We start from the raw sequence: 22,460 nt of genomic DNA on the forward strand, positions 1-22,460 counted from the left end.
TGGGTCTTTTTGTTTTATTGTGATTTCAATGTGTTTTTCAGATAATAATGTTTAGCACATTTTCATATTGTATTGTATTTGAGTATCCTCCTTTATGAAGTGAATTTTTTTTTTTTTTTGCAATACTGGGGATGGAACCCAGGAGGATTCTACATCTGAGCTATACCTCCCATACTATTTTTTATTATTTATTTTGAAACGGTCTCACTAAGTTGCAGAGGGCCTCACTAAGTAGCTGAGGCTGTCCATAAACCACAATCCTCGTGTCTCGGCCTCCTAAATGCTGGGACTACAAAAGTGTGTCACCGTGTCAGGCTATGATGTAACTATTCAAAATTTATTTATACAATTTTTATTAAACAATTACCAGTATATTGTTTTGAAGTATTCTATTTAATAGCTAAATATTAGCTGATTTTCTTGATATCATTGCTAATTTCTAATTTAACTATTATAATTATAAAATGTAACTTACATGATTTTAATACCTTGAAATTTATTGAAACTTGTTTTATGGCTCATAATAAGTTCAAACATATGTTAGATATATGCTTTTAAAAAATTGTGTTGTTGCCGTGCGTGGTAGTGCACCCTTGTAATCCCTGCACTTGGGAGGCGGAGACAGGAAGATCACACAGGTTCCAAGCCAGCTGGCTTAGGAGACCCTGTTTCCAAATAAAAAAGTATAAAATAGGTCCGGGAGTGTAGCCCAGAGATAGAACGGTTTCCAGGAACCCCAGAACCACCAAAAAATAATTATGTTGTTCAATTGTTGGGTGTGATATACCAAAAATATTGGTTAGGACAAGTTTGTTTATGGTGTTTGTCACAGTTGGGTTTTCCAAGGCGAACACTGAATGTAAACTTTTTATATAAGAAATTTATTAGAGATAAACACCTCTGAATGGGTGGTGGTAAAATGGGAGAAATCCTAATATTTGTGACAACATGGTTAAAAATGGAGAGATATTTGTTAAGTGAAAAAGCCAAAATCAGAAAGCTAAATAATAGTATAATCATTACAAATGAACTCTTAAAAAGATTAAATCACAGAAGCAGATGAACATAGTTGGTTTTCAGAAACAGGAAAAGGAGGAATGAAGAGCTATTTATCAAAGGTACAAACAGCCGGTTACAAGATGAACAAGTTCTGAGGATGTAATGTGCACCATAGATCTTTCACTGAAATTAATATTTTATATTAGGGGGTGCCACATGGAGATACTGTATTAAATGTGGAATTTATTATGTTTCAGTTACTGTTAGGATATCTAGGTGAAGATGACTAATTACTGGTGAATTTAGAATTCAGAAAATAAACATTGTCTAGATATAGAAATAGTATAGGGAGGCTGTATAATATCTATAGAATTCTGATACAAGAAAATAAATTAAAATCACCAAAAAAGAGCACATAGGAAGAAAGAAAATGGAAGAGGCTAGGATAGAGCAAACTTGCTTTGGTACCCCTCAGAAAGAAGTAAGATAAAGTGAAAATATAAGCATCACTTTCATAGTTTTTCTCTTAGTTTTCTCATATTGCTTTGCTTCTACAATATAGGTTTAGATGAATGTCTCTCAATGTATAGAATTCTTTTTTAAAAAATGAAAAGTGTTGAACATCTGAAAAGTTATATGATTCCGAGGAAAGGAAGTAGTCTCCTGTGGTTCTCAATTTTAAACAATATAAAGTGGCTGAAATAACTTGGATAAACCATTACATGCCCATATTACAAGCCATGCTTACAATCTTGATTGACAGGAAAAATCAAAAGCTCCAGAAAACACACAACAATAATTTTGGTGGATTCTTTTCAAAAAAGCAAAACCAAGTTAATAGAAATTTCATGAAATATAGACAAAGCAACAGTGGAAGATACCAGAAGAATGTGTAATAATATAAAAAACTTTATCACTTACAACTACAATTCGGTTCCTTGAGAAATAATACAGAATTAATTCCTCAGTATAGTCCACCATCTGAATCATGTGCTTTTAATTGCTTGGTAAAAAATACATTAAATTATAGTTTAATTCTATTCACATTTAGACATGTAAGTCAACACTAAACAAGCACTCATTTTTTGGGGTGATACTGGGAATGGAGCCCAGGGGCACTCTACCTCACATCTACACCCTGGGCCCTATTTTTAATTATTTTGAAACACAGTCTCACTGATTTGCAAAGGGCCTAAGTAGCTGGGGCTGGCCGAGAACCATGATCCTTCTGTGTCAGTTTTCCAAATGCCAGGATTACAAGTGTGTGTCACTACACCTGACACTCTTTTTTTTTTTTTTTTTTTTTTTGGTGGTACTGGGGATGGAACCCAGGGGCCTTCTACCTCCGGGCTACAGTCCCAGACCTATTTGATATTGTTTATTTGGAAACAGGGTCTCTTAAGCCAGCGGAGGCTGGCTTCAAACCCGTGTGATCCTCCTGTCTCAGCCTCCCAAGCGCGGGGATTACAGACGTGGGCCACAAGGCCCAGCTAAACACTCATTTTTTAAAGAAATAAATATTATTTAATCAAAGAAGTACATGGTAAATGAACTAATATGAAAATACCTACTGCATACAGTATCTTTGTCGATCTATTATTTATTCCACTTTATTGTATTAGTAGAATAATTTTTATTTGAACACCTGAATCTACTCACAATTCTAAAAATTTGGGGGCTTGAATTAGCTCTGAAGAAGCATCCTAGGCTGCCTTATCAGTCTATTGCATCTCTTCAGTCACAAGGTTGGTCAGGTAACCTAAATAAAAATCAACTACAGAATTTTGTCAGGAACATGAGGAACTAAATGTTACCAGTGAGGCAGCACAGTGGAAATATGTAAACCTGAACTTGCATGTTTCCATTTTGTTATGGACTCACACATCTTAATTGGCCAGGACAATCCTAACTCACGCCTGTGGTCACAGTGTTCTTAGTAAAAATATTGTCCTGGTTTGGATAATAAGTTTTACAGTAACTTTATTCTCTGAAGAAAAATTGAGAATGACTTTAAACTGCAGAAAGCAAATCTATCAAATGGAAAGTAACCAACAGATTCTTGACAATATCCTGTGAGCATTCTGAACCAGGTACACCTGAGACTAGATCTACCCTTGATTTTTTTCTTGTTATGTGAGCCTGGAGGTATTAATAATTGTTTAATAATTGGGTTTACATTGGATTTCTGCTACTTGCAATCAAAATAGTACTGATTATTAGCATGTACTATGTTAGAGGTTTGCTTATGACCAGAAAAGGTTTATAGATAATTACCTTCTCCAATAGGGCATCATGAGGAAAAGAAGCTGTCATTTTTATTATGCCAACAACTTAGAGACACTAATCTCTCTTCTGATATAAGATCATTAAATGCTGATGTAAATGATTTATTTAATTTTAGTAATTTTCATGGCTCTTCAATGAGAAATATCATTTCATCTTTCATTAGTAACAACCCCTACTTATCTTTCAATGATTGTTAAGTTGGCTTTTTTTCCCTAAGGATGCCTCGTTGAACAGCCAGATGAAGAGCATGTGCTCCACTGTGCATTCTGGTTCCAAAGTTCAGTGACCTCTACCCTCATACTATTTACCCTGTTATTTTTAGAATAAAATTTATTGAGATGTATTATTAATATATTAATAATACATATATTTAAATTCACCCCTTATAAGAGTATAGTTCTATAAGAATTTTTTTATACTGGGGCTTGAACCCAGGGTCATTCTACCTCTCAGATACACTTCCAGCCCTATTTTCTTTTCTTTTCTTTTCTTTTCTTTTCTTTTTTCTTTTTTCTTTTTTTCTTCTTTTTTTGGTGGTAATGGGGGTGGAACTCAGGGGCTTTCTACCTCTGGGTTACACTCCCAGAGCTATTTTATATTTTACTTGGAAACAGGGTCTCTCTAAGTTGCTGAGAGCCTCATTAAGTAGCTGAGGCTGGCTTTGAACCTGCACGATCCTCCTGTCTCAGCCTCCTAAGTGCTGGGATTACAGTTATGTGCCATCATGCCCGGCTATTTTCAAACAGGGTCCTGCTAAATTGCTGAGTTTTGCTAAATTGCTATGACTGTCTTTGAAACCATAATTATCCTGTTTTACCCTCCTAAGTACTGAGATGACAGGCATGTACCTCCATGCCCAGATAGTTCTATGAGATTTTAAAATTATTTTTAATTGGCAAATTATACTTGCATATATTTATAATATGCAATATTATGGTTTGATGTATGTATACATGGTAGAAAGATTACATTAACCTAATTAACATATGTAGCTTCTCACCAACTTACATATTTTTATGGTGAGAACCTGAAAAATCTGTTTTTTTTTAGTAACTTAAAATGTACAATACATTATTATTAAATGTGGTCACAATGGAGTAAAATAGATCACTAAAACTTATTTCTCCAGACTAAGAGAAACTGGATCCTTTATTCAACATATTCCACTTTGCCATCCACTCCCTTTTCCCAGTCTCAGGTAACCACCTTTCTACTTTATGCTTTCACAAGATCAATATTTTAGACTCAATATATAGGTTTGACAAATACATGCAGTCATGTAACTACCACAGAAACATTTCCATTTCTTCCAAAGATGATTCTGGCCACCATAAATTCTTATTTTGACACTCACCAAAACAGTTACCTGGAAAACCTGCTTTTTGTGACAAAGTACAGAAGGCTTGGTCACATTTAAATCAATGAGAACTAGAGAGAAATACTATCACAAACTGTAATAGACAATTGCATCCATAAAATTTTTCCCAGTCCTTATTATAATATTGCACAGCCCTTAGTAATTACTGATCTTTTTACTGATACTATAATGTTCCCATTTATATAATTTCATATAATCTGAATGATTTTGCACCTGAATTCCTTCACTTAGCATAATTCTATTAAGACTTATCTATGTTGTTCAGTGTATTAATACTTTCCCTGAATAATTTTCCCTTGTATGAATATCATTTGTTTATTTCCTCATCTGTTGGTAGATAATTGGAATGTTTCCAGTTTGGGGAATTTTAAACAAAATTGACTTGAGCATTTGTGTATAAATCTTTGTGTGGACTTATGTTCTGATTTCTATGGGTAAATTGCCATATATGGTGCATAAATTAGCCATATTAATCTGAGATATTAATAGTAAGTGAAACTGTATTTGATGCATATGAGAACTTTGGTAATGTCTTTTAACCATTTTATAATCTAAAGTATCTTACAATAAAGTTTTATCTTACAAAATTGATAAAGTATTTGATTATACACTATACTCCAAATACTTATAAATAAAAATAAGCAAAAAATGCTAAACATTATCAGTCAATGAGCAAAATGCAAATTAAAATCTGTTTATTTATGTCTGCTTTAATTTATCTCAGTGATAATTTGTAGTACACGGTGCTGAAAATGCACGTTTTTGTTAAATTTATCTCTGGATATATTTTATCACTTTCCACATAATTGTATTGTTTGCAAATAGAGCTGTATGTCTTCTTTTCTAATACATATTCCTTTAATTCATACCTGATTGTACTGGCTACAGTCTGTAGTAGAAGGTTAAATAATGTTGAGAGCAAATATCCTTGTTTTCGTCCTCATCTAATGGAAAAAGCATTTAGTCTTTTACCATTAAGTATGGTAGTAGCTGTTAATTTGTGAAAATGTTATTTTGTTTGTTTGTTTTATTCTCTATCATTCCAAGTTTCCAAGAGTTATTTTTTAATGGTTGCTGAATTTTGTCAAATGCTTTTTTCTGTGTCTAATGAGATGATTACATGTGTATATTTCTGTCATTAGGTTGAAATTGACTTATTTATTTCTACTGTGAAACCCACTTGGTCATAAAGCATTATTTTCTTTACTTAGTGTTAGACTCCATTAACTATAATATTGGTAAGGATTTTTATGTTTAGATTTATGAGAAATATTGGTATAGTTTTTTTATTTTTTATTTTTTCTGGTACTGGGGATAGAATCCAGGGGCTTTCTACCCCACAGGCTACACTCCCAGACCTATTTTTATATTTTATTTGGAAACAGGGTCTCACTAATTTGCTGAGAGCCTCACTAAGTAGCTGAGGCTGGCTTTGAACCTGCACAATCCTCCTATCTCAGCCTCTCAAGTGCAGGGATTACAAGCTTGTGTGCTACCACTCCCAGGCCAGTATAGTTGTTTTTTTTTGTAATGTAGATTTGAATTTTGAATTTGAATTTGAATACTCATCAAAATAGTATTTTGATGGGCTATCCTTTTTTACTTAAAATTCAAAGGGAGAAACTTTATAAAGCAAAAATATACAAAATAGTGTATTAATTTTCAAAATATCAATTTGTATAAACAGATTTGCTTAATATCTTATATAAATGTAATCTAAAATAAAGTGTAAAAAATTAAACATTACATGCAATGGGCAGAATGTAAATCATAGGTGAGAGGAATTGGGCCACTTGTTTTATTTCTCCTAAGTATTCCTTGTTATTTTCACCTAGATTTGATTTCTCTCTCTTCTCTTCATCATTCACTATCTCATAAATATGGTCCGTCTTGAATGCCAATTGAAAAATCACTATTTAGTACCAAATTTAAGATAGTCTTTGTTTTATGATCTATGCAATAGAACTTTATAGAGAAAAAAGAAAAAAATAGTACATGTTGTTTGCAACAGTATTCAATTACACCATAGCTTTTTTTTTTTTTTCCTTTTTTTTTATGGTACTGGGGATGGAACATTAGGGGCCTTCTACCTCCGGGCTACACTTCCAGACCTATTTTTTATTTTATTTGGAAACAGGGTCTCACTAAGTTGGTGATAGCCTCACTAAGTAGTTGAGGCTGGCTTAGAAATTGTGTGATCCTCCTGTTTCAGCCTCTCAAACACAGGGATCACAAGCATGAGCAACCATGCCTGGCTTACACTGTAGATTTTAACAATACAGAATGTTAGATGTATAGTACTAGACTTTTTTGGTACTGGGATTAAAACCAGGTGTGTTCTACCTCTGTACTACACCCCTAGCCCTGTTTTTTTTTTTTTTTTGAAACAGGGTATCACTATATTATTGAGGGCCTTTCTATGTTGCTGAAGTTGGTCTCGAACCAATGATCCTCCTGTGTCAGCCTCCCAAGTACTGGGATTACGAGCATAGGGCACCATACCCCGCGTACAGTACAAGATGTAAGTTTGGAAGTGAACATAGAAAGATAAAGACACTGCTGAGGTTCAGTGTTTGTATTGTGAGCAACACCATTTGTATTTTATCTATAAACATTCTAATAATTTTGTACCTATTAAGTGTATATTAGAAAAGATTGAAAAGCATGTATTGTATACTTTGCAAGTTAATTTATTCCTAATGTAGTTAATTCTTTCTTAATGAAATTTTGTCTCTTTATTTTAATCTTGCTTTTATGTATATCAATTTTATATTAGTATTGCCTAGTGATATAGTCATCTGAATGTCTAGCACAATACACTCCTTGTGTGTTTGTGATAATGCTAGTGGAAACAAACCTAGTGTGTTGTCAGTTGTATAAAAGTATAGCATATACAATTAGGTACAGTGCATTATTATTTTTTAGAATGATAACAAAAATTGTGCTACTAATTTGCTATGTAAATATATTAGTTTAGTGGCTAAATATTATTAACTCTTCAAAATTATATGACAATTTCATCGATATGGGTCCACAGTATGTTTGGATTCATTAAATAATTGAGCACTGCTATTGATTGGGAAGATAAAATAGGTTTTACTTATCACAAAAGGAAATCAGTGCAGTCAGGGTAAATGGCAAAATCACCTGAGTCCACAACACTTACCAGATAGATGAAGTCCTTCAGAGCTTCTGTAAACACAAATATCCTGTTTTTTCCCAGCTGGATACACAGTGATTAATTATATATTTAGCTATGTCTAAAATGGTAAGTAATACCAATTTACAGGGTGTTTGGTCCCTCATTAAAATTAGTTATATAACACATAGTAAATTCTCAGAAGTCATTGCAATTCAGGACACTAGAAAATTAATATTTCCATTATCTTCATCTACCCATATTAGCTATAGCCATGCCCCAAAACATTCCTGAATTTCATATTTTATGTAACTAAGGATCAGTTTTCTCATTATCTCTGGCAGTAATAAACTAATCACTAGATCACACATAGACCACATCCTAAAATACATTAGCACAAATTTTCCTAAGATTTTTACAGTATTAATATCCTCATTTTGGTCCCTTACTTTTAATATTTTGATAGATGTCCTCCCAGTAAGCTTCTTGATAATATTTAATTTTTAAAATTTTATTAAAGACAAATAGAACTGAGTTTCAAATAAGCTGTGAATGCAACACTTAACATGCAAACTGTAATGATACCCATAAAAACCCAAATAGTGCTACCTTTAAATAGTACAGGCTCACTATATGAAAATGTGGAGATTTGCATTTGATTTTTTAAACAGCTAAGCATAAGACAAAGAAAACTATATTTGCTTTTGCTTCACCCAGGAATGCAAGTACACATATTAGAAACTCCGTTCATATGGAGGATTATTTAGAAAAAGAAGTTTTAATCATTACATTTGAAAATGTTCTTAGAGCATTCTAGATGAGGTAGAAACTTTGGGTCAGGCCAGGTGTGGTGGCACACACTACTAATCTCAGTGCTTAGGAGGCTGAGATACAGTGTTGGGTCCAGACCAGCCTCAGCAACTTAGCAAAACTCTCAGCAACTTAGACTCTGTTTCAAAAATAAAATAAAGAGGGTTTAAGGGCATACTCAGAAGTAGAATAGTACTGAACTAAATCCTTAGTAAAACACACACACACACACACACACACAGAAAGTCTGGGTAAGTAGAGGCTGAAGTATGTAAACCTACATAATGAAAGAGCTGTGAATAATTAATTATAGTTGACATGGATTACAGTAATTTTTTTCTTTATATATTACTATCTTCTTGTGTGTCTTGATTCAAAACACTCAAAAATAAAACAAAGGAAAACTATTGAATGAAATATGAACGTAATTAATTTCTATAAGAAAAACTATATGCAACTTTAACTTACAAGTTACAGAAAAGACTAAGCCAAAAAGTCATATTAAGTTGTGCTTATCTCAATAGAAACTCAAAAGACATTTGTATGAGATAGGATTAGGAAATGTCTTATTCAGTTGGTTTATTAAAATGATGTTATCAGGTTAAAATGTAAAAAATGCAACAGTTGAACTTATTTAAATTTAATTTGACTTCAGTGGAAAGACTATGCTGCATAGTTAAGGTATTCGGTTAGAATAGTTATGAGGATAAAGTGTCTGAGAGTTGCTTCTTAGAGAGAGACAATTTATTAAATGAATTAGTAAGAAGCAAAGAGATCAACTAGAAAATAGCCACACATGATCAAGCTCTTGTCTATCTTTTTTTGAAGACCAAGAAGTGACTAGTCTTAGGAATCACAGAGATAAAAGAGGAAGAAATTTTGGGAGTCTACACAGAAAATACGTAAAATTTTAAGATCTTGCCAAGGTTGCCTGGAAACGAACAATTTTGGGGCTACAGTATCAGTGAAAATGTGTAGGAAAAACTTATCTGCTTCAATTTCTTCAAAGTAGCTTTATTTGTTAGTCTAAGTAAAATGTAGGTCCTGATATTTTTTTTATTGTGTCATTAGGGTTTGTGTATATTTTAATGAATCCTTAACTAGTCTTCTCAATCAAATGGACATTATATTAGGTAAGGTAATTATGAAAGACCTAAAACGTTTCTTTTTTGAGAATTACATTCATTAGTACATTTAAATAATTAAAAGTATGCTTTTAATGTTAATGACATTTCTTTATTATATATATATTTGTAAGTGAGGTTGAAGAATCCTCAAAAGAAAGAGTGGACAAAGACTGTGAACTACTTGTCAAATCAAGCACCTGGTTTTTCTGGGGTGTTATGAAATTAGATGAAATAAAGAACAATTAAATAAAGAGCAATTAAATCAACAAAGACTTCTGGAGTATTTATGATATATCAGATACTATACTAGGGACCAATAATCCAGAAAGGAATAAGTCTTGTTAAGGCTCATATCCTGAAAAAGTAGTATTTAGTAAGTTTGCTACTTAGGGACCCAGATTAACTTCTGCAGTAGCATTTTCTTTATACAAGTACAACTTTAATAATATCCATTGTGTGCCTATCTTCCTACTCAATTTGACTATATTGAGTATATGACCTGCAAGACATGAATGTAATGTGTTATATATTACTTCAATATTTTTATTATGACAGGGAATGGGGTGTAGATCAGTGGTAAAGCATGTGCTTAACATGTGCAAGTGTTTACATTTGATAAATAGCACACATTCAAAAAATATTTTTATACTTTCGTCAGTGCATTGTAGTCTCACATCATGATGTAGTTCAGAGTAATAGGGTGATAGTGATACATGTACATAGCACTTGGTGAGCCTCTTCCTTGTTCCCTCCCCACTCCCTTCCTTTCCCTATAATTAATACCAAGACTGGCCTTGGTAATTTCATGAGTACATATTATAATTAGATATAGAATGCCACCGGAATAGATAATAAATTGTTCAGAATTGATGTAATTGAGTCATGAGAGTTATGATCTCATCAGTAGATCAATTTATTATATTAATAACCTAGGCAAATAGGTGGTAACCCAGGCAAGTAGGTAACTAGGCAGGTAGAGTATGAATAAAAAAGGTGGGTCCTTTGATGTGTGGCCTTGGAGATTACATAGGGAACTTGATCCCCTTGCAGGCTCTATCTTTCTTCTGACCTCTGTGACATGAGAAGCAGAGCCCATGTGCTCTCCCTTTTTCTGCTTCTTGCTGAGGTGTCCTGAGCTTCAGCTTTGTACCCTAGCCTCACAGGGACTAAAATCTGGGATCTCCAAAAAACTGTGATCAAATAAATCTTCCTCCTCTACATTGTAAGGTCAGCTGTCAGATTATAGAAGTGAGAATGCTGACTGAGACAGTACATAACTTCAATAAGTCTTTCTTTCATTAATTATCCCTTCCCTCTTTACCTAGAACACCTTCTTTGTTCCACTGGGATTTCTCCTACATTACCTAAAGTCCCTCCTGTATCCTGATTACTCCCTAGCTTCTGCATATGAGAGAAAACATATGACCCTTCACTTTCTATGATTAGCTAATCTCACCTAACATAATGTTCTCCGGGTTAATATATGTTTTTTGCAAGTGACATAATTTTGTTCTTTACTGGTGAGTAGAATTCCATTGTGTGTACATCCCACAAAGTTGGAATCCATTCATCTCTTGATAAACACCTAGGTTGCCTCCATGTTTTGGCTATTGTGAACTGTGGTGCTATAAACATAAGTATGCATGTATCATAATTTTTCCTAATGTTCAAAAACAATATGAATATAAATATTAATTACTTTTAAATAGCTTGCTCATATTATTCATCATCTATCATCTATCGATCATCTATTGACCTATCATCTATGTATCTAATCAATCTATTTACATATCTATCTACATATGTATATGCTTAAACTTGGATGTGAACTCCAGGCTGTGGGCTATTACAGTAACTCTTATTTCCAATATACCATGTTACATTTGTCTATATTGTGTGACCACTAAATGTCCTTCACATCGTTAATGAATAAGGTATTATTGAATATCATGAAATAGTTTTATATATATAATAAAATCAGTTTTCACTGATTTTTTCTTATTTTGATTCTATTCCTCCTTATGTAGTTACAGAAGTGACTTGAAATGGAATATTTATGTTATTTAACAGGCATTAATTATGCAAAAAGATTCACTTTAAACAAATACAATTTTTATGCTGATTTTAAAATAAAATAAGAATCAGCCATATGTGGTGACACACATCTGTAATCCCAGTATGGGTTCCCTGAGACAGGAGAATTGCAGATTCAAGACCTTCCTTAGCAATTTAGCAGGTCATTAGCAACTTAGTAAGATTCTGTTTCAAAAAAAAAAATAAAATAGGGAATAGCTTAGAGATAGGATGTCCATAGCTTCACTCCCTACTACTACAAAAACAATAAAAATTCAATGATAATATATCATACATATTTTGCTTCTCTCCAACATTCTCTACGTAATCCTTCAACTAATTATTCATGACCATACTAAAATCTCATCTTGCATAAAATGACAGTGTATTTGCTATGTACTCTGATGGATACTCTTCAACTCTGGCAATTTTATTTTGTGTGTTCTTTTTTTATGGTACTGGGGTTCCTGGAAACCCTTCTACCTCCGGGCTACACTCCCAGACCTATTTTATATATATGTTTGGAAACAGGGTCTCTTAAACCAGCGAGGCTGGCTTCGAACCATCGTTGTCCTCCTGTCTCCACCTCCCAAGTGTGGGGATTACAAGAGTGCGCCGCCACGCCCGGTTTATTTTGTGTGTTCTAACCAAAGTTCTCTGATGGAAGGTTTTATTTTTTATCATGCTCAAATTTCGAGACTGATGTTTAAACTGAAGACTGAATTCTTGTTAAAATCAAATGCATTGTGTGCAGAAACCTGGACATTATGATACTTCTCATAGTTTAGGTTTTCTCTATTTTTCCAGTTCATTTCCATATTATATGCGCCTTGCTATTTTATAAAAAGAACCCACATATCTCTAGGTAAATATGGCTGAGTATGTACATGTATCTCTGTTTCTCCTTAAACCCCAATAAGATGACAGTAAAGAAATTGAAAATTTTATAACCCCAGAAAGAAAATGAGGACAGAGGATAACTCTGAACAAGATATGTCAGCTAATTTCTGAAGGAGAAAAGGGAGATTGAAGAGTTATACCTCATTAAAGGTAGCTAAGGAAGCTAAAACCTAAGTGTTATAGAGGCAGATACTGATGAGTAACAAGTCTATTTGCAGAATGCTGGAGGGCATAGGACTTGATGGTAACATATAGTGCAGAGAACTGAGGTGAAGTAGTTAGATGACTACCCCAGTCACAAAACTTTCGGATGTTAGAAACTTATCCAAGACAAAAAAAAATAACAACAATCAAAAACATTAGGGAATCTAGATTCTGAAAGATATAACATATGAAAGTGGGAGTTGCCTGCATAAAAAATAATAAAAATCATAGTTACCCCACCATGTCACAATATACTTCCTAGACACCTTCAAGAAGGAAATTAGAGATTCCTTTTTTGGGAGAAACTGATTATAAACAAAAAAATGTATCAATAAGGAAAATATAGTTTTTCCCTACCAATTACTCGAGAACTATGGCCCATCAAGCCTGTATCATGTATGGAAAATCAGGTGGGCCTGTTTATTTCAATATTGTCTATGGTTGTCTTTAGCAGCCAGTAGCACAGTTGAGAGGTTGTAACAGACATTTGCTCCAAGAGGTCTAATGTAACTATTCTCTGCCATTTACAAGAGAAACGGAAGAATTGCTCTAGAGGAGATAATGAATCAATAATTCCCATGTATAGGGGATAGCAACTGGGTTTATAGTGCCTTAAATATAAAGAGACCAACAAAAATCATTATATATTGGAGGCAAGTAGCCAACAGAAATATAGTAATTAGAATAGTGGTACAATTAAATAGTAAAAGTAGAAAGACTCTGGACATGTGCATACCTGTAATCCCTGTACTTGGGAGTCTGAGACAGGGTTTTGCAGGTCAAGAACAGTTTCAGCAATGTTGCAAATCTCTAGGCAACCTAGCAATACCCTGTATCAAACACAAAAACTAAAAGGGGTATAGTTTAGAGGAAGAGTGCCCCTGGGTTCAATACCCAGTACCACAAAAAATGTGGTATGAGGTGACCTGAGGTGTAGCTCAGCTGTAAAAACCCCTAGGTATAAACTCAAGTACCACAGTACACAAATAAATTAATTAATTAATTCTGTTCTACTGCATAGTAGGGTGAATATCATTAGCTATAATACATTTTATAATCTCAAAATAAATATGAGGCAGGATCTTAACTGAATTTACCATAGAACGTGATAAAAGTTTAACATGAAGGCTATGCTATTTTTGCCAGTTTGATCATTGCAAAATGTACGCATGCATTGAAATATTACCTTTTGTCCCATGTGTAAATTATGTGTTCATCAAAACATAAACACAAAAAACCTTTCCCAAATTAAAAAGACTAAAATTTTGTTGCATAAAGCATCAGAAAACATGTAAGAGATATAACACAAGAAAACCAAAATTAAGAAATCATCAATATATCAATTAATCCTAAGATAAGATGTGGTATTTCATAGACAAAACTAGAAGAAATTGAACAAAAGGAATATCAGAGAAAAAGAAATGGCTGCTAGAAGCTTCAAACCTTATAGATAAGCAAAAACAATGGAACATGTGATAGAAACTTTTTTCTCTCCAAACCTCTTTTTCTTCTATGTTCATACTTGTTATTTAGAGTGAGAGGCAAGTTTTCAAGAGAAGTAAATTCTTTTGTCATCCTCTTTTTGTCATCTATCCTCTAACCTTTCCTATGTACATTCTTCTTTTTTCCTGCCTGACACAAAGATAACTATTTTTATTTTAAGAATTATTGCCCCAAAAGATGAAAATTACCTCTATACCTTATAAAGCCAGTGAGCCTGTTGCAGTTTTCAAGTCTCTAGATTCATAAATGTTTTGCATCATCAGAAAGAAAAATAAGAAAAATTTTGTTTCAGCTACTCTACCCTCATGATTTGCAAGAGAATGAGTATGACTTCGTATGGGTTCCAAAGTCATAAAGACAGGATATAAGATAAAAATTCATCTCCCCAAAATTTAAAACTGAATGTAGTGAGATGGAAAAGAAGAGTATTAATGCAGAAGGTTTGTATGTGGGGAGGAGTCACATATGTTTGAATAATTGGAAGTATAGCATGGCCATTTAATGAAATAGGGCATGTGTGAAAAGGGTAGGTCAATGATATAGTCAGACATGCAAGAATTAAAATCTTTTACTTCTTGTTCACCTATTTATTTATTTATTTATTTATTTATTTATTTATTTATTTTTCCATACTGGGGATGGAACCCAGAAACATTCTACCTCTGAGCTACTCCTCCACCCCTATTTTTTAATTCTTTATTTTGAAACAGGGGTCTCACTAGGTTGCAGAGGGCCTCGCTAAGTAGCTGAGGCTGTCTGCAAACCACGATTCTCTTGTCTCAGCCTCCCAAATGCTGGGATTACAAGCATGAGCCACCACGCCCGGCTCTTACTCACCCTTTCTGAGGAAGTACCTGGAAGGTATGCTTTAGAAAAAGTGAAGGGGAAAAGTGACAAAGAAAAATCCTGCTATAGTTTGGATATGCTTTGTCCCTCAAAGGTTCGTGTACTGGAAACTTGGCCTCCACTTTGGCATTGTTCAAGTGGTGGAATCTTTAGTAAGAGGTGGAGCCTCGAGGGAGAAAATTATATCATGGGATGTCCATCCTTGAAAGAGAATAGTGCCTAGATCAGAAAACTGGATGTCTCTTGTAAATAAATTAGTTTTTGTTTGATTGGTTGTTGTGAAGTGACCCTCACACAGATTTGGCCTCATATGCATGCAGCTTATTTACTTTCTGCTTCATTGTCATATTATTACTCAGCCAGGGGACTATTTGGACTTTTTAGCCACCAGAATTTGGAGCTACATAAACCTCTTTTCTTTATATATCATCTAGCATCAGGTTTTATGTTGAAACAGCAGTAACAGCAACACTAAAATACAGGTAATTTGAAAAAAAAAAGGAGATTCATAATAATGTTGAAATAAAGTCCCAGGAGGTCAAGCATTTAAGAGCAATAGTTAAATCTGGATACAAAAAACGTGGCCATCTGGAGAATAAAGATCAGGTAAAATGAAACATAACTAATATAGTATTGGTAATTATGTTTAATCCCTTGTGAAAAATAGAGATATACTTGTGACAGATTTGTTGAGGTGTGCTGGGAAAAATCTAATAGGTATTAAGAAAAAAGTGAATAATATGACCTAATATGACCGTTATGACTGTCAGAAAAAATGAAGACTATTAAAAATGGATATCAAAATACTCTTATCACATTAATGGAAAATGTTTTGATTGCTTTTAAAGAAACTTAAAAGAAAAATCTTCCATGCCTATAGCACTATATCTCACCTTTTCTCTTAGATCATCTATAAACTATTATGTACCTGCCGTACTAGAATGGAAAGGTAATGAGAAGAGGCACTTGGGTGTTTTATTCTTCTATGTACCCAGACAATGGGAACAATACTCATCATGCAAGAAAGTGCCCAGAAAATATCTAAGCAAGGAGTAAAGGAGATATTATGAAGGCATGAATATTAATAAAAATACATTGTAAATATACAAATATGATAAACCAAGAAATAGCAATTTTAATCATATTAGCCAAAAATATGAAGATAAATTCCAGAGAAACTGTGGGAAATAATTAGATGTTTTGATTCTGGGGAGCAAAACTAGAATAAAATTGTTTAAAGAAGTGAGAGTGGGAGAAAATGAGAAAACAAATTTCATTAAAAATATTATATATTTGATTTAATGAAATGTATATATTATATAAGTAAAATAAAATAAATTCTATATAGTTTACTGCTACATTGGAGTCATACATTTTAGTAGTGTACACGATGATAGAGGTATAAATGCACACACCATTCATATGATTCTAATGAAATACTCAGGTATATGATTATTTAAGATCTTCCATTATCAGAATTTTTTAATTTCCTAGAAAATAAGTAAAGAATACCTTTAATGGAGTATTCATAAAGAATTTTCTTTATATCAGTGACATCTATTTTTATTGTCTTTGAATCCTATGCCTATTTATTTAAGATTATAATACCTTATTTTGGCAAAAGTACATAAATTCATGTATTTATTTTAATATTAGATCACTGAAATTTATTAGGATTTTTAGATTCCTATAATACTCCTTCATAGAATTATTAATTATAGCTAATCTTGAATTCTGTAGTTTTTAAGCTCTTCTAAGTTTTTAAGCTCTTTAAGTATGTTCTTTTACCAAACACACACAGAAAGGAAGTACAACATTCCATATCATGAAATTTGGAGTAAGAATCAAGCCTGCTTTCAAATTCTACCTATCTCGGTTAGTTATGAAACTGAGCAAATTACATTACTGTTCTTAGCCTCTGTGTCACTCCTAGTACCAATGATAATGCACATATCATTACATTACATTATGAAGATAGATTAGATAATGTGGGAAAAGGCACATAGCAGTTATACACAATAAAATGTAACAAATAAGATCAAAGGAACTTTTTTAAGTTTTGTAAGTAATATATAGTCTACAAGGTTGTTCCTTGTCTATATACATATTTTTCCCATTACAAAGTCTAAAGAAAAGCCTAGGTATTTTTACTTTAATTAGACTTTTCTTTCTACTAAACTTATAGCAAAATTATATTTGTCAGACTTATTAGCTTACTGAAGTCCAAACTCTTTGGTGTGGGCCAAAGTTAGGGCATAGAACTATTTATTTGTTTTGTTAGGATGTATAATTTTTGAGACCTTTGGATGGACTATATAGTCTCATTTTTACTTGAGTACCATGATTCTCTATTATCCATCCAAAATTCTGACTTAATTCTTTCATTCCCCCACTAATTTCAATGACAGGGCTTTCTTAGACTTATTTTATGCAACGTTTGTAAAAAGGTACCTTGCTTCTATTCATTCCATTACTCAAAAATCCTGGAAATATTTAACATACAAGTCATGTTTTAGTTCATTCAGTCATCTCTCTGTAGTAAAATGCCATAAATTAGGTTGCTTAAAAGCAACAGAAATGTATTACTCACAGTTCTGCAAGTTGTGAAATCCAAGAGCAATGTGCCACAGGTATCTGGAAAGGACCCACTTTGTTGATCATCACTTTCTCATTGACTCTTTCTATGGTTGAAAGTGGAGAAGTGGGAAACTCGGGTCTCTTTTTATAAGGGCACAATCATTCATAAGTTCTTTACCCTCATGACTTAATCACCTCCAAGAGGGCCTACTCCCAAATACTATCACTTTGTGGGTTAAGATTTTCAACATGTAAATTTTGAGAGGACACAAACATTCAGATAGTGCTGATCATAATTCTGAGAGATACAGTTCCAAATGCTATAGTCCCTAATGTTAAAATTCTAAAAGCAAAAATACTGAAACCTTAAATTCCCATTGAAAAATTATATGTACATCTACATATAATTCAATCTTGGGGAAGAAATACATGCATTTTTAGTTAGACATGGAATAGTTGTCAAATGACTGAATCAGGTACTACTTCTGCCTCCTCACAAATAGTGCCCTGTTTACCTTCTAAAACCATCCTTTGTCCCAAACTAAAAAAATTTCAAAAAGTTCAGCAACCCTTAGAAATTTACTGCTATAGATTTTTCTTCAGTGTTACAAAGCACATTAAGTGATGGACTATTTTAGTTAAGGATTTGACTGTTTTATAAGGTATAGAGGTATTTTTCATCTTTTGGGACAACAATTCTTAAAATAAAAATAGTTATCTTTGTGTCAGGCAGGAAGAAGGAAGAATGTATATAGGAAAGGTTAGAGAAAACAGTTCAAATAATACCATATGTAAAGGTATCAAGACAATCTCACTAAAGTACATGTGGAGTGAAGGAGGACAATGAGGTGAGATGTGAAGGAAAGAACACCAAGTACTGTGTTCATTTATGTATGTATCACATACATACATGTGATACTCTCTATGATGTGTAACTGTAATATACCAATAAGATACATTACATACATTAAACTTTCCTAAGTAAATAGTATGTCTTTTGTACCTCTGCATCTGTGAAAGAGATCTTGAATCTTTAGGTCACTGTATATTCATTGGTGACCCATCCCAGTTTTGATCAATCTTATCAGTAGACTGAAGTCATACACAGTATTCTGAATGACTGCAGTTATAAAGATGGGTACACACAATCATTAACTATAGTGATATGCATTTATACATTTGGCTTCTTGGCATATTTCTTAATGAATATGGCCCTGATGATGACTGATAAGGTCATTTGACTATCATTATTATACCTGACTATTCACATTTATTTTAAAAATATTATTGTTAGCTATTTTATCATGTAAAGAGACCTATGATATTTTTAATAGAGCTATTATATGCTTTTACAAATAAATTCCTTTTTATAATGTAAATAAATATCTTTAGCATATTTAAAATTATGTTTCAGAATTATGTTTTCAGGATTATTCTTTTTATTTTAGATTTTAGAACGTGTAAGTATTTTTATCTTTTGATATTTCAACATTTAGGATTATGGTAATCATGATCGTGTCTTCTGAAATTATGACACATGCCCACATTCAGACCATCACAGGCCATGAATACTTACTGAATAGGAAAATTATTTATTTTAATTATGTCAAACTGAAGTTAAGTCTAAGATAATCCTTCTAGAATACTATCAAAATCTTGATCTCTTGATAGTATCTCAGGTACCTTAGAGCACTTCCTCTCACCTGCCTTCCATTGCCAAATTATCTGTTAATGTTTGTCTTAATTGTGTGGCATTGCTCCAATGTTCATGATACTAACAGTTAACATTAACAAGATCTCATTATATGAACTAAAATGTTATGTAAATTATCTCATTTTGTCTTCTTTGCAATTCTTTGAGGCATGTCCTATTGTTAATATCATTTTATAGATGAAAAAACTAGTGCTTAGAGTGTCTAAAAACTGACACATAGCCTATCAACAAAAAGTTCCATCATTTGAATTCCAAAAATGTACTATAATAACTCTCCTAACCTGAAATATTTTAGGTGTTGTTTGGAAATGTATATTGTCCATATTTTCTTTAAAGATAATTTGATATTTTACCCAGTTTTGTTTTGAAATAAGTAAAGATTTATTCATGAAAATGTATCCAGAGGAATTAATGTCCTATGACACTGAAGCCTTTTCATGTATCATTTGCTATATATAGGATTAGGATGATCATGACAAGTATTGATTAATGCCACAAAATCATTAGAACAACACAACACATAACTGCAATTTAAAATCCTTATATATGAAGCAATACATTGTCCTACTGTTGCACAATGTCTTTTTAGTGAAACATTTTTGATTTAAGGCCTAAATAATGAAAGTTGAATTAACATTTAGTTTTTAACATCTACCAATTAAAGATATATTGATTATAAAATAGAAAGGTTACTACAAAAATGTTTCTCCATTTTTTGAAAAATAAGCCTTCAAAGGGTTATTTTACTGAAATATTTTGGTTTTATGTATATATTTTAAATATGCATATATACTTATATATGTACATATATGGTGTATATATATATACATTTTATATATGTGTATATATTGTATATATACAAACTTTAGTAAGAAATCTAAGAGCACCACATTTTCCTTATAACACTTCATACCATCCATTTTATGGCAGGCATCTCCAGGAATTTCTAGCCTTCAATTTTCTTTCCTTTAAATACAAGTTGGCCTTCATAATTCTTGGATTCTGTCAATCTCTAAAGGTCAGTGATTCTAACTCCTATATGAGAGTCACTAAAATTATCTATAAAATAAAATAGTTTTTACATAGGCTAGAATAAACTAATCTGGATTCAGGTAGGCTGATGAGAATGTTATTAAAATGTTTCATTATTTTATATATTACATTTATCTAAGAATGTTTGGAAAATAAATTCCATGAAGGTAGAGACATTTATTCTAGTGTATTTTCACATTAATGTTTAAATGCCATGCTGAGCACAGGAAAAATTCCTGATAATCTGAATCAAAGAATAATGTAAATCATATTTTGAAATGTAATTCTAAATCAGTGAGAAAAATAATTATATCTTCTTTATAATATGTGTGGAGATTTCAAAAACAGGACAATATAGTAGCTTATAATTTCCTTTGAGTTATCAAACAAGAGTTTAGATATTTATTTTGAAAAGGAACCCTGAGGAAGTGCACAGACTCTGGGGAAGGCCAGCGTGCAGTGCAGTTGTATAGCTGTCACCTCCCCTGAGCCCAGATCAAGGCAGCTGCCTCCCCTCACCCTCTTCTGTGGCCTGCGGTAATCCAAGATGACCAGTGAAGAACCTCTCCCAAAAACGGTTCGACTTAGCAAAACAGACTTCAAAGTTATGAATTGATTTTAAGATGGAAACAATATAAAGCATATGTTCAAGTTTTGGAGGGCAAGTACACAGACCTTAACTCAAATGATGTAACTGGCTTAAGGGAGTATGAAGAAAAACTAAAGCAACAACAGCAGGAGTCTGCAGGCAGAGAAAACATGCTAGAAATGCTACTAGCAACCAAGAAACAAAAGATGCAGGAGAGTACTACTCAAATCAAGTATCTCAAGCAAGTCTAGCAGCCGAGTGTCACCCTCTGAGATCAACAATGGTATACCCAGCGATCAACTTGTGTTTTCTATAAATGAAAGGTGAACTGGAATAGACTAAAGACAAGCTGGAACAAGCCCAAATGAAATGAGTGCCTGGAAGTTTATGCCTGATAGATAAAAAACTCATATTCCCCAGTCAAAACTTCCCTGACAGTCCCACTATGAAAAAACTGTGGTGTGGCAGCCAAGTACTCATTTCCACACCAAAACTCAGACTTTTTGAGCCAAAAAAAGCCACACTCTTATACTGTCTAGCTCATAATGATTAATGTAAAACTTACCAGATGAACTTTGTATTTCAGCTTTTTTCTCTTCCCCTCCCCCGTGCTTCAAAGGCCTGATGTCATCGGACTGTTCCAAAGAAGAGGCCACCTCAGAAAAATTCCCCTTCTAGAACACGTAGACACTTGAGAAATGTTTCTGTTTAAAAAACATAGAGGGAGAAACAGAAGTCTTTAGTCTGTGGGACACTGTGTCTTCACTTTGAAAGACTGAAACCTAGAGATTTAAAAGTCACTAATTGAACATGTAAAATTCTAGTAATATGTAAAAATAGAATATGAATTGCTCTTAACCTTGAGCATAATGACTTAGAGACACTGTATATCAGTTTTGCCAATAAGACTGTGAACTTCGTGATTGTTGAACTTCTGGGTCAAAACTCAAATGAAGTGAATTTTACTTTTAAAGGATTTATTTGCTAAAAAGCAATTTTTATTAGTCATGAAAAAAGATCAAATAATAGATGTCAATACAAGTATTTTATATTTAACCATTTAGATAGGGCTTTGTTTTTATTTGATGGGGCCTTAAATCAACATTGTTTTAATGAATGGTTAGTTTTTTGAATGGTTGCAAAAATTGTAGATGATCATAACAGGACTGTACAAACATGAAGGTTTAAACTTCAAACTTCAGGTTTAAACTGTTGAAGTATAATAAACATTCATTTCACAACTAGATTGTACAAAGATATTGGCTGTGATGAGGTTGCTTTTT

The 22,460-nt window shown here is 32.9% G+C and overlaps 1 pseudogene across 1 annotated transcript; it reads left to right on the forward strand.

The window, feature by feature from the left end:
* The first annotated feature begins 21,135 nt into the window (after positions 1-21,135).
* Positions 21,136-21,855, forward strand: LOC308278699 (pre-mRNA-splicing regulator WTAP-like; annotated as a pseudogene). Its single transcript has 2 exons — positions 21,136-21,577; positions 21,797-21,855. The product of its transcript is annotated as a pre-mRNA-splicing regulator WTAP-like (transcript).
* The last annotated feature ends 605 nt before the right edge of the window (positions 21,856-22,460 follow it).

The sequence above is a fragment of the Muscardinus avellanarius genome (genome assembly GCF_963383645.1).
Source record: "Muscardinus avellanarius genome assembly, chromosome: X".
Lineage (NCBI taxonomy): Eukaryota > Metazoa > Chordata > Mammalia > Rodentia > Gliridae > Muscardinus > Muscardinus avellanarius.